Source organism: Nymphaea colorata, chromosome 9 (assembly GCF_008831285.2).
Source record: "Nymphaea colorata isolate Beijing-Zhang1983 chromosome 9, ASM883128v2, whole genome shotgun sequence".
Taxonomy (NCBI): Eukaryota; Viridiplantae; Streptophyta; class Magnoliopsida; order Nymphaeales; family Nymphaeaceae; genus Nymphaea; species Nymphaea colorata.
In genome coordinates, this window is record NC_045146.1 from 3,430,284 (window position 1) to 3,438,448 (window position 8,165).

The 8,165-nt window shown below is 38.6% G+C and overlaps 1 pseudogene; it reads right to left on the reverse strand.

The window, feature by feature from the left end:
* Positions 1-1,335: 1,335 nt before the first annotated feature.
* Positions 1,336-3,391, reverse strand: LOC116260116 (peptide-N4-(N-acetyl-beta-glucosaminyl)asparagine amidase A-like; annotated as a pseudogene).
* Between the last annotated feature and the right edge of the window lie 4,774 nt (positions 3,392-8,165).

Below are 8,165 nucleotides of genomic sequence, written 5' to 3' on the forward strand. Positions count from 1 at the left end.
AGAAGATGGTGAACCCATTGCAACTGCTCTCTTCTATATATAATTTCTCAGTTCACGAACCTTTCTATTGGACCAAGAGACTTAGTATATCTTTTTCCCAAACACAAGGATCAGATGGATGATTTGTTAACATCCATTTTCTTGTCAACGTCATTCTGTCTTTGATTCTCAGAAGGTATATTTGACTAGCTTTTTTAAATCATGGTCAAGTTATACATACAGAAACAGAAGCACACTTGCTTGGAGGAGGGAAAGGTAAGAAAAGAATTTTGTTTCAATACAGCAAAAGAACTTGGGAAATGCTTGTATCAAGTGTTCTAGAAATAGAACAAGAAGCAAACATTAAGAAACATGGAGATACATAGGAGGCTAAGCTATAATCCCATTTTATACTTCCTTTATCAGCAGAATCGTCATGTCAGAAAGTTCATGTTCAGAAACTGGTGAATGCGCATCAGTCATGTCGACAAAAGCAGCAAAACTCAGGAAATTCTAATTAATATCATGATTTACCAGATTGATCTGGATTAGGAAAATGACATAGGATTTGCAATTGTGGATACAGGTACCGTAAGCCATGATCTTCAGCTGATGAGTTGGATATATAACATTAGCTTGTAAAACTTTCTTGACAATTATGTGTAAGCACAGAGATTTTGTCATCAAATATCATGCATGAGATTAATGAGATTCTTATCCTCCATAATAACTGAGATCACTATCTCCTCTATATGTGCACTAACATTAGAAGTCAAGAAAATTTACAGCATCAATGTGGAAGAGAAACGTTCACAGATCATTGAAGGGCTAGTTACTGCTTGTGGAAGGAATTGATCATTGCTTACAGCGGTTAATCAAGCTCGACTAAATGATCAGGGATTCTGAAAAGGCTAAGTAATAAATGGTTTCTTAATAGGTTCCTCCATATTATGCACAGATTTTCAAACAAGAACCATATGTTCATTCTGAAGTGATTCCAGTTATATGATTTGAATGTGCTTTGAAACAGTAACTTCTTCCTTCATTTGAAAGCTATATGGATTATTGAAAAGGACAAACCAATTGAGTTCGCTTCCTTGTAAAGCCATTTTTCTGTGGAAACCTGACTCATGCTTCTAATTGAATGCATATAGATGTAAAGAGAGTGATTTACCCCTTTTTAAACAGGGCATATCGTCCTGATCATGCTGAACGTGAACACTACAATGTCAATGTCTATGGAGTAAGACACACAACTCTAATTCTTCACCAACCTGCGCGGCCAATGTCCAACCAAACAATAAAAGGAAGCTGAACAGAAAAAAGAAGGGACAGATGACAAAATCAGTACAAATATAAAGGAGAATGGGAACCCTTTTGATTATTCATATTTGCTGGTATCTGTCCATTATATTGGAGATGAAATAAGACATCCACTGAGGTTTCATTGTGCAAATCTTGTAGAGTAGTATGAGATCCCATCTAGAAACACACCCTTCCCCGCCCCCAAACAAACAAATAAGAAAGCAGGCAAACCACGGGATATTCCATAAGATGCCAAAAAGGACCTCTTCAATGGAGAGTGTGCCTCTCCACTGGCGATATCCCTGATCACAGTGGCAACCTTCTGCTGCAAAGAGGGCTTGAATAATCATAGAGAATGGTGTAGTTACTGCTACTCACATTTCTAAAATAACACCCCTGGTTGCTCTCGTAACGGTAGACTTCCTTGGTCCTTCCTAATCCACTTTTGACCAAGTTTCCCTGTACAGCCATATAACCAGTTGCGTCCTGTGTGTTTCTAAGTGAACTGGATGAGAATCCAGACTCTTCACCTCTAAAAGAATTCTCATTGAAACCAAGCGATACACTTGTAACATCTGTATAACTTTCATTGACCTGGTTCTGAAGATTGGTATAAAGGTAGAGTGGATAGTTTCTGATCAACTGAATCGAGTATAGATCATCAGATGGTAGCGTGAAGTAAACACCAGAATCGGTTTTGATTCTCTGACGCACAGTCTGAGCACTCCCAGTGTTGCTAAATTTCATCCAATTTCTGTAACCAAACCTTTGGATAGTATGAACATTAATCTTCCCATGGGATGTCTTCACTCGCCCGGTTGCTGCTATATATCTGCTCGCGCTTGTATTGAAGATCCCATCAAGACCCTTAAAATTTGACAAGATACTATGCCGTGCAGGTGGCGCATCATAACTCAGCAACTTGCACTTTGTCTTCTTAAGGCCACCATCAATCCAAAGATGCAAATTTGCATCAATATACCATACATTCAGAGCATTAGTTACAGAGAACTCCACGGTGTGGTTCTCTTTGTCCAAAATCTCCCCCAAGAACGGTGTGATCTCTATCTCATAAGATGGGAGATCGAAGGAGCCGATCCCTGTTATCGGCCTCCAAAGAAGTGGATTAACTCCACCCGTGTAAATCACAGTGAATGGCCAGACGGCACCCACCACTCTCTGATCCAAACTCACCACAACCTCCCTGAAAGCTCCGTTGCCCGGTACATTACTCAAATTGTTCTCTTGAATGTATTCGTCTGGAGGATTCGTGTACCAGAACTCATCATTAGAATGGTAGGAAACAAAAACTTCCAACACTGCCCTGTACACATTTCTGGGTATGCTGAACTGTTTCTGCTGCACATCTGTTGAGTTTTGGACCAAAAACCAATACCCATCATTCAGTGGTGGACTCCTAGATATGGGCAGGATCAAGTCAGCAGGAGAATCCAAAACAGATCCCAAACCCAACCTCTTCCCAACACCTTCCTCAGCATAAAAATGGATAGTAACATTGACATGGTAAACGCCAGTATAAGTCTTATCAACGATATTGGCAAGGTGAACAGAGAGGGTCTGATTCTGCTTAAGAAGAGAAGAAAACCTTGTAATGTCCTTCTGAACCTTCCAAAAGATTCCATTGGGCCTAGGCTCAGCAGTGCAACTTCTCAAGATCTCAACCCCACCAAGCCAAACTCCAAAAATCCTATCAAATTGCCTTCCTTTGCTTGTTGCAGACCACTCTAGCACAATTGTGGACCAATCAGCAGATGGGCAGTCCTGGGGAGGAGTGTATTGGGCCTCAACAGGGGGCTTGCCGTAGGTGTAGCCGAAGTCGTGCTGGAGTATGAGGGCGGAGGAGCAGGGGGCTCTCGTGGGACTTTGACGGGCCTTGCTACCTCAAAGAAGGTGGTGGGGGAGCCAGGCGGATCAACGGTTTGCTTGAAGTCGAAAAGCCTGGTTGTCAGAGGGTGGGCATGCAGTGGGGAGGATGATGAGAGTTGGAGAAAGGTGGTGGCGAGGAGGAGGAGGAGGAAGGAGGCGGCTGCCATGGCTGCCTCGCACACTTGGAAGGGAAAGGAAGGTTTTTGGAAATACAGCTGCTCTTAGCCTCTTTGACTCTCAATTCAAGGAGTACCTTTTGCTGCCGACGCCCGTACGATATCGAACCGGAATATCGGACTCGGTCTTAAGAACATCCTTATCCGATCCAAGGCACCCAATCTTGTAGGGACTCCCCTTTTAAAAAACTAGCAATCACACGGAAACATAATTTTCATATAAAATTTGCATGTGTTTCAAATTTTTAAAACTTCGCAACTTGTTTTGCGAATTCATGTGTTACCAAAATGCCTATAAAATCATCAAGCTACTTGAGAATATTGCACTCTCAAGTTATAAAATATTTAAGTTAGTTTTATTTAGGGGGTATTTGATTATTCAAATCTTACAGCTTGTTTAGATGAAGGGAGAGAGAAGGAGATAAATGAAAATAAAAACCTTCCTATGTTTGGATGACTAATTAATATGAAGGGAAAGGAAGAGAAAACTAATAACTGTGTTTAGGTGCAATGAAAAAGAAAGGAAAGGAAGTAGATGGAAATGAGTTTTGAATGTGATTCCAATTCCTCGAAAATGGAGAGATTGAAAGGGAAATGAATGAATGATCATTCCCTTTCATTTCTTATCATTTCCCTCCACATTCCATTCCCTTCCCTTCCCTTCCCCTTCCCTTCCTTTCCTTTCCATCTATTCCTTTCCCTCCATCCAAACATAAGGTTAGATTCATAAATTTGATGTGGGGGCCTTTTGTTAATGTGGCAAATGATTCCCATCAAAATTTCAAGCTAAAATCATGGCCTAACTTAAATTCAAAATATCTCACTAAATACCAAAAAGGAAAGATTATACTCTTAATCCATGAGTTTCACATAATCTAAAATCCATTATGAGATTAGGTTAGACGTAACCGAATGCCCCCTTGCCAGGGCAATGTATGTGGCAACGCTAGCGTGTACATATACTAAAGGGGGAAGAAACTTTATTGGTTTAAAAGTGCCCTTAATTTTAGAAGGGAAAATTACATGAAATAAACAGCATATATAACGTAAAATGATTGAAGTACAATTAGAAACCGGATTTCAGAAGATAATAAAGGTTGCCAAAATGTTCATATATTGACCATAGCGAGATCTTAAAAGATCAACAATTTCAAAAGTATTAACGTACCCTTTATTAGTAATTTTGATAGTTTTATATTTTTTCATGTGTGTGTACCCCCCAAATTTGACAGCTTTTACTCATAGGATGGTTGGACCCAGTTCTGGAACTGGATCAGCCTAGATCCCTAATTGAATTTACAAAGCAAGACGGAATGTCTACTGAAATACACTACCAAATTAGACTTGATTTCGACCTCTAAAAACCAAAAAGGGATCGGGTCAAACTGAGTTTTGATTCGGTCCACCTTGATTTTGCAACTGCGATGGATATACATGATGATGCATGATTGTTAAATACGTAGGAATAGGGATATCAACGGATCAGATTTGAATCAGATATATGCTTTATCATATTCATTTTTATTTTATATGAGTGGGTTTGACACGAGAGTAGTTGATACATATAAGTAGGCTCATCAAATGTGCGATGAAAAAAAAGACATTCTTAATGTCCAATTGGTGTATAGGCCACCGTTTTGATAAACGCAAAAAGAATGATCATGAGTGAACCTCACGTAAAAGAAGAGCTTTAGGGGGCTGATCCCACTCCCTAAAAAAATTAAAAGGAGTCTACAAGTAGAAGAGCCCACACGAACTGAGTCGAGTTGGGCCAGCTCGTGCTTGATTCGACTTAGAAAACTTGACAAAACAAGCTCAGGCCTCAACTCGACAATACAACATTGGGCTCAAATTCGACTCATTTAACTCGGTTATCTTAAGCATGTCTTGTTTCGATTAACTTGTTTAACTTGATTTCTACTTATTCAATTATTTTATCATTATAATTCAATATTCATTGTCTAGTGGAGTTAAGTTCTTATAACTTCAACTCGACTTGTTTAACATTTCAAGCATACATTTGAAATCGAGTTCAACTCATTTATAAGCTAGTCGAGTTATAGCTGCTTCAGCACTATCTCCCCTCCAAGCCAAAGCACTGGAAGACCTGAAGCCTTTAATCTTGGATATTACAACTTCCAAACACTAGTCTACAGAAGATGGAAGATAAAAAATGGATGAGAAAATACGAGTTCTAAACCATAAGGAGATGGCCTCTTTGAAAGAATCCCTCCAGTTTAATTGATTTAGAATAACTTCTGTGCAGATCCTATCTCCATTTTTGCCTCATCAATACTTTTAACCATGTCTTGATGAATAACTAGATTTTGAAAAGACCAAATTTCCTATACAGTCAAACTGAAACACATAACCCAGCAGGATATAAGCTCCTTCCATTTAAATTTCTTTCTGATCCACGACATGAAGATAGAGCTAAAATCTTTTCCTGGAAGGAAATCCACTTCATACCAGGATAAAGTATGCTTCCAAATCGAATGAGAAAAAGAACAGCAAAATATTACACGATGTCGGGTTTCTATATTATCCTTGCAAAAAACACACCTAGAAGCTAAACTCATTCCTCTCCTTTGAGCTCTGCATTCTGTAGGGAGTCTCCCATAACTGCAAATATAAGAAAGCCAACAATCATGAGGAGGAGATTTGGAATCCCATAAGGCCTTCCTCCTTCTAATAACAGGTCCCCAACCTCTATTCTTTTTGAAATTTGACGTCTAGGACCAACATTTTGGCCATCTTCCTTCCAAATTAACTCATCCTTGTCTTGGCAAAGAGAAACATTGTTGCAGTCTTGAAGGACAAGTTTTACATTACATCTGACATGTATCATTCTATACTTGTGAAGTGCCAAATTGACTGGTAAAGAGAGATCATGAATAAAATCTCCAAATTCCTCCTCCATAAATCTGTCACATAAAGGCTCACCCTTCCATGGGTCCAACAAGAATTTAGCCAGAGCACTAGTCTTAACCATCCAATAGACTTTTGTTGGGTACAGATTTCCAACATTTGAAAATGTTTGACCATAGAGGTGAACTGTTCCTTGGAACCTTAGTTGCCCAAGCACTAGAGTTTCTCAAATATTTCTAATGAAAAACGGAACCACAAAGCCATTCATCTTGCAAAGCCAAACAACCTAAGAAGGCTAAGAAAGATTTATTTATCCCTACCCCACCTTCAGCAACCAATAAAGATATGAGTTTCCAATAAAAAAGATGAGATCTATGATATTCCTATGAATATCCCCTTATTGTGCAAGCCAAACTCTCTAAAATTTTGATGCCCGATGAAGGACATTCAAGGGCAAAAAGCCAATATGTGGGCAAAGCAGCAACGATAGACTTAATGAGAACTAATCGGCCAGCATAAAAAAGGAATTTTTCTTTCCAAGTACTCAACTTATTTTGAGTCTTTATGATAAAAGGATCCCATGATTAACATTTAGATCATAAGAAAAGAGGCAAACCTAAATACCTCGTGGGAAAACTACCTTTGTCCCACCCACATAGCGAACCAATTTGATTTTCCTCATTAATTTTCATCTTAAAAGGGAAAAATAGAGATTTTTCTGAATTAATATCCATCCCAGAACCTACTGAAAATTCATAAAGGTATGCATTAATGTTCCTTAAGGATTTCAAGAAAGCTTACGAAACATGAGCATGTCATCCGCATAACAAACAACCCCAACTCCTGGCAGACCCCTAGAAAGGAAAGGAACCCCACTTGCTTTCGACATATGACTGCTTTGATTCTCCTTACAAAAATCACCATAACTATTAACAATACATTTGGAGATAGAGGATCCCCTTTGACTATCAAATTAAACACCTTCTGTACCATTGATTAACATGGCATAAGAGGCATTTGATACACTTCTCATAATCTTCTCAATTCAACACATATGAAAACCAAGATAGATAAAAGCATTTTATAAAAACTTCCAATTCACCCTATCGTATGCCTTTGGAGAAATGTAATTTCATGCATATACTTGAGGACTATCTTAGATGCATAAAATGTAACATTTCATGGGCTAACAAAAATGAATGGTGGATGCTCCTTCCCGTTAAGAAAACTCTTTGAGAACTAGAAATCACTTCAGTTAAAATGACTTTCATTCTTTCAACATCACTTCAGTTAAAATGACTTTCATTCTTTCGACCATAACCCTTGAGATGTATTTTAAAATGCAATTGCCAATAGCTACGGGTTGAAAGACACAAATATGACTCGCACCATCTTTCTTTAGAATCAAAATAATATATGGTTTCAACCAATTCTCCTAATCATCTTTCCTTCGATAAAAAAATCTTTGATGCCATTGATGGCTGAAGGTCCCACTATATCCCCAATACTTTTGGAAAAAGGAATTTAGAAAGCTATCCGGAGTTGGAGAGCAATCCGAGTTTGCTCCAACTGTGCATGAATTTCTTCATTTGTGACTGGTAAAAGTAATCTATCAGTCTTCATTTGAAATCAATTCACCAGCTCAAAGATCACATGGAAGCATACCTATAGAGTTATCCTCTGAAAAGAAATGTTTAAACTTTAAAGTGGTGAGTGCAGGCCTCAAAAATCTAAGAGGGGTCCGAAAAATTTCCAGCACCAATAATAATGGATTTTAAGTCTTTTTTTCGAGCTCTATTCTTGGCACACCTATGAAAAAAACAATTGTTACAGTCACCATCTCTTAGCCAACGGACATGAGCCTTTTGTTTCCATAGCATTTCTTTGGCAATTAATGCTTGAGCCAGATTATCCCTGATTTTCTGTTCTCTAGCACACCAGTCACTCGAT